This window comes from Lathyrus oleraceus, chromosome 2, assembly GCF_024323335.1.
Source record: "Lathyrus oleraceus cultivar Zhongwan6 chromosome 2, CAAS_Psat_ZW6_1.0, whole genome shotgun sequence".
NCBI classification, from domain to species: domain Eukaryota; kingdom Viridiplantae; phylum Streptophyta; class Magnoliopsida; order Fabales; family Fabaceae; genus Lathyrus; species Lathyrus oleraceus.
In genome coordinates, this window is record NC_066580.1 from 66,615,245 (window position 1) to 66,621,549 (window position 6,305).

Below are 6,305 nucleotides of genomic sequence, written 5' to 3' on the forward strand. Positions count from 1 at the left end.
TATTGAGTATGATATTTGAGTTGATGTGCCGTTACTGAATGTGTGATATGATTAGGGTGATTAATGTGTTATTTACTTAGCATTGCATGATATTTTATAATGCTTATTATATCGATTGAGGAACTCACCCTTACAACTATTTTTCAGGTAACGAGCAGTGATTGAGTAGGAGCTAGTGCTTGAAGTCTAGTGTAGTTCCTTAGTGGGTCATGCTCTGGTAGATGTAACATCGGGATGGGATGTTTTAAATGTTTTATTGTTGGTTGTGAACCAGTTTACATGTAATATGCTACATGTTTTGCATGATTGAATTAATCTCTATCCGCTGCGTATTGTGCAAATGCTTTATGTCTTGAATTAATAAAAGAGCATGACAGTTATCATGGTGAATGGTGTGAAGTGTTTGTGTGACACCCTTAATTGCACCTTTACTCTGATGTATATATTTGTTGTTTTAATTAAATATTTGGGGTAATTTAGAAGGGTGTTACATTAGTGGTATCAGAGCATAGTCGGTCGAGTCGAGTCGTAATTATTCTGTTTCCTTGTACGTGATAGGTGTTGTGCAACCCTATCAGTACTTATTGTTTTAGCTTGTTGGGTTCTCAGAATAGAGATGGCTGGAAGAAGTAGAGACGATGCTGCGATTGCTGAGGCTCTGGGTATGCTAGCTGGTGTACTTGGGGGAAATCCGAATGTTGTGGGAATGGGAGCTGCTCGTCAACTGAGTGAGTTCCAGAAGAACAATCCTCCAATGTTCAAGGGAGCATACGATCCAGATGGTGCTCAGAAGTGGTTGAAGGAGATCGAGAGGATCTTCCGAGTGACTGAGTGTGCCGATAACCAGAAGGTCAGGTTCGGTACGCATATGCTGTCAGAGGAAGCAGATGATTGGTGGGTTGCTACCCGCACTGAGTTGGAAGCTGCCGGGAGTGCTGAGGTCACTTGGGCGGTGTTCAGAGAGAGATTTCTGAGGAAGTACCTTCCCGAGGATGTCAGAGGAAGGAGAGGGATAGAGTTCTTAGAATTGAAGCAAGGCAACCGGTCTGTTACTGAGTATGCTGCTAAGTTCACAGAGTTGTCGAAGTATTACACTCCCTATGATGAGGCTACTGGAGAATTTTCAAAATGCGTGAGGTTTGAGAACGGGTTACGTCCCGAGATCAAGCAGGCTATTGGGTATCAGCGGATTAGAGTGTTTTCTAATTTGGTCGACTGTTGCAGAATGTTTGAACAGGATACCAAGGCCAGAGCGGAAAGCTATCAGCAGAGGGTTGATAGAAAAGGCAAGAATCAGAATGACCATGGAAAACCGTATGCAGTTGGCAAAGGTTTTCAGAGACAGAGTGGGATGAAGAGGCCTAGTGGGGGAGACTCTAGTGCCCCTGCTAAGTGTTACAGATGTGGTCAGGCTGGACATCATGTCCATGAGTGTACCAGTGCTGCGAGGAAGTGTTTCAAATGTGGAAAAGGTGGTCACTTGGCTGCAGAGTGCCGGTTGAAGACTGTGACTTGTTTCAACTGTGGAGAGGTGGGTCATATCAGCCCACAGTGTCCTAAGCCGAAGAAAGAGAATCAGTCGGGAGGCAAGGTCTTTGCTTTACCGGGTTTTGAGACTTATGCAGATGATCGTTTGATCCGAGGTACGTGTTATATTAATGGCTTTCCTCTTGTAGCTATTATTGATACAGGTGCTACTCATTCCTTTATATCTTTGGATTGTGCTGTGAAACTTAAATTAGAGATATCTGAGATGCATGGAAGTATGGTGATTGTGAAGGAGAATTGCGACCCAAAGCGCAGCGGAAATTAAAAATTTCTCCTTTAGAGATCCTTACGAATGGTCATGATCAGTGATAGAATATTTACCTCTTATGACGGTTGAAACCTTTGGTGAAGATCTCTTCTGACGATCAAAACCCTTTGATGCAGATCTCTTGTGACGATCAAACCCTTTGATGCAGATCCACTAAACGATCACGAACGTTGAACGATGACAACGTCTCTACTCAGTCCACACGAACGATTTCCTTCAATCTCAGTGCTAGCTGGTACGAATGAAGGCTTTGAGTAAGAGAGAGAGAGAGAGAGAAAACGAAAAGAATGCAACCGCACTTAGTGCTTCTGCACAAGGGTTCTATTTATAGAACCACTTGTGTGGGCTTCAAGCTAAAAGCCCACTTAAGTGTATTTTGGCCCATATCTTATAATATGCCCAAAATCACTTAAGCCCATGGTACCTTACCATATTTCGTATTCTACTCAAGTACACCGTACCTTACGATGTTCTATAATCCACTTAAGGGCACCGTACCTTACGATATTCCTTAGTTACTCTATCTCTCATCAATCCGTCCTTTGTGTGTGACCCTGTAGGTTTTCGCGGCGTTGGCAATTATATTAAATCATGTATTTAACATAATAAACAGTGAGCGGTATCTAGCAACACATCACTGCTATCCAAGACACGAAAATGTCATGTGATCTGACAATTCCTTCTGTGATAATACTTATGTGTATAATTACCCTTTTGCCCTTATGTCTATATTGAACACAAGGTATAGACCGTGTCATCCTTGTCCAGTTCAATATTGGGCCCGTAGACATTTATCCTGTTATGCAGGATGGGCAAATTCCATCTAGGTCACTCATGTCCCTCAGCATGCTTCGTGGAGTACCCATCAACTGTCTTTATGGTTATCCAGTTACGGACAACGTTGGATCAGCAATAAAGCACTCGACTCCACACCTAGGATCCATAGTGGTTTCAGGTCGAAGAGTGGAATACACTATTATCACCATGAGAATAACTTATGACACTTTGCATAACGTTCTATATAGTATTCTCATAGCGGGTCAATCCGGTATAAATATTACTCCTAATATTCATACCTATGTTTAAGACTTGATAACTCTTTATCCATGATCCATGAGATGTGATCATCAGTCTACAAACATAATAGCCTTAATGCTTTAATGTTATCCCACTTCACACTAAAGCTCGACTACGGATGCTTTAGGAATAGTGTCCTTATGTTCAATGTGTTCTCATGATTAAGTCACACTTAATACATTAAACGGACTATCTATTCCAGGGACTTTGTTAATCAACCATAATAAAGAGAATGCCTTTTATTATTCGATACAAGTACCAAAATGTATTGGCCTCTAGGGCTTACACCAATAATCTCCCACTAGCACTAGAGCCAATCAGGCATACCCCGTATGCCCATTGATCTAGTATGGCCATCATGCTTCTGCTGCGCAAGAGGCTTTGTCAGTGGGTCAACTATATTGTCAAGTGTAGGTACTCTGCATATTCTCACACAACGTCTAAGTATGTGTTTGGATCGTCGGTGAGATCTAGGCTCCTTAGCTTGTGCGATAGCACCATTGTTATCATAATAGATACCAATGGGATCCACAATGCTAGGGACTATGCCAAGTTCACTAATGAACTTTTTGATCCAAACAACTTCTTTTGCTGCACTTGAGGCAGCAATATACTCGGCCTCGGTTGTAGAATCAGCAACTGTATCTTGCTTTGAACTTTTCAAGCTCACAGCGCCACCATTTAAGCAAAACACATAACCATTGGAATCATTCATATTAAAGCGTCTCAGCACCTTGTCTATGTACTCTGACTCAGGCCGAGCATTTTATGATCTATCTCTATAGATTCTAATTCCTAATATATAGGCTGCTTCACCTAGGTCCCTCATAGAAAAGCATTTCCCCAACCAAGACTTTGCTTGTTGCAGGGTAGGGATATCGTTTCCAATAAGTAATATGTCATCTACATATAATACCAGGAATACGATCATGCTCCCACTAACCTTCTTGTAGACACAAGGCTCATCTTCGTTCTTGATGAATCCATATTGTTTTACTGTTTCATCAAAACGAAGATTCCATGAGTAGGTCACAGGCTCATCTTGATCCATGAGTAATACATCACCTAGATCAGATATCCATATATCTTAGTCAGGTGACGTATCCTGCCTGACCTACGCTGGTCTTGTTCTACTTGAGCAGGTTGCTCTTACACAACTACTTGTGTTTCCTGCTCTAATTCCTCCATAGGTGTATCGATACTTTGTGATTCTTGAATTTCTTCAAGTTCTACTTTCCTCCCACTGATTCCTTTGGAAATAAAATCCCTTTCTAGGAAAACTCAAGTTCGAGCGACAAACACTTTGCCCTCAGAAGGATTGTAGAAATAATATCCTCTTGTTTCTTTAGGATACCCCACAAATAAGCATTTGTCAGATTTGGGCTCAAGCTTAGTTGAAATTTGTCGTTTCACATAAACCTCGCAACCCCAAATCTTCATGTAAGACATATGTGGTTTCTTACCACTCCATATCTCATATGGTGTCTTATTAACCTTTTGGATGGAATACGGTTAAGTGTGTAAGCTGTTGTCAATAGTGCCTGTCCGCAAATGGAGTTTGGAAGATCAACGTGACTCATCATGGATTTAACTCATTAGGTTTCATCCTTTTAGTATTAATGTTATAAGTTGGCATTATGAGATCAAGGACATATAGTCCATTGCTCATTTGTGCAGTAGCATAGAATATATCATTCAAATAAATTAAGCAACAATTGTTCTTTATTATAAATGAAAAACCAAACTTGTCCAAACAAGAAATGGAAATAATATTCCTGCTAATTGCAGATACATAATAACAGTTCTCTAACTGAATTATAAAACCACTAGGTAAAGTCAATACAAAAGATCCTACGGCTAAAGTAGCAACCTTTGCTCCATTGCCAACTCGTAGGTCAACTTCACCTTTTGCCAAATCTCTACTCCCTTTCAGCCCCTGCACATTTGTACAAGTGTGAGAACCGCATCCAGTATCTAATACTCATGATGCATAAGTAGATGAATTAATAACAAAAATACCTGAAGTTGAAGTCTCTACTCCATTCTTCTTATCTTCCAGGTACTTTGGGCAGTTTCTCTTCCAGTGTCCGGTCTTACCGCAATGGAAGCAGGTGCCTTCTTTTGCTATGCCTCCACTAGGCTTCAAAGCAGCAGTGGGTCTGGGATTTGCAACTTCCTTGCCCTTCCCCTTATCACTCTGCTTAGTGGGCCTTTTGTTCTGCCTCTTTCCATTTCCGATCATCAGAATGGACTTCCCTTTTGACTTCAGATTCTGCTCAGCAGTTCTTAACATGGCTAGCAGTTCAGGAAGAGATTTGTCCATATCATTCATATTGAAATTTAGGACAAATTGACTGAAACTATCTGGCAACGATTGCAAGATCAAATCAGTCGCAAGTTCCTTTTCGAGGGGAAAGCCCAATCTCTCAAGGTTTTCCACATACCCAATCATCTTGAGTACATGGGGACCTACAGGGGCTCCCTCTGCTAACTTGCTTTGGAAAAGGGCTTTTGAAACTTCAAACCTCTCATGCCTTGCTTGCTCTTGATAGAGCAACTTCAGGTGTTCGATCATATCGAACGCTGACATGTTCTCATGTTGCTTTTGCAATTCTGAGTTCATGGTAGCCAGCATGAGACAAGCAGTTTCATTGGCATCATCGACATGCTTCTTATAAGCATCTCTTTCTGCCTTAGGTGCAGAACTAGGAGGTTCCTCTTCAGGAACAGGTGTCTCCAAGACATACAGCTTTTTATCATGTTTGAGGACAATCCTCAGGTTTCGGTGCCAATCCAGAAAATTTGTCCCAGACAATTTTTCCTTGTCAAGGATTGATCGCAAGATGTTGTTAGAGGTGTTTGCTGTCATGGTTATCTACATAAGGATTAAGAAAATATAAGTATCATTGACATATTTAATTAGGCCTTTAATCAAATATGCTCCCACTATTTTACTCAAAACAAATGACCCTCATCATTTGATTCGGAAAATCCCGTTGGAAGATTTTCTAGTGGGTCGAGATCCATATTTCACTTCGTTCTAAGTCCGCGTAGGCGAATTACACAAAACTAGGTTATTTAGGTAGGAACTCCTTCCAGTTGTATCTCATACAACTCTCGAAAATTTCAGTTGGGTGAATAACTCCTTATTCCAATCCATCATATGAATCATTCCCAACTCTTGCTTCTAAAACATATATAAGAAAATTATAATTAAGTTTGACCCATTGTTTTAGCAGTTGGATATTACAATTATCCCATCGCACCTTACTAATATAGAACATGCACCTCGCTTTGGCGAAACCTACATTATTCGATACTAGTCTTGATGAGTGCTAAAACTTGGAAAGAAAACATATATAATATTCTCATAATTTGTTTAGTTAAGTTTGACCCATTGTTTTAGCAGTTG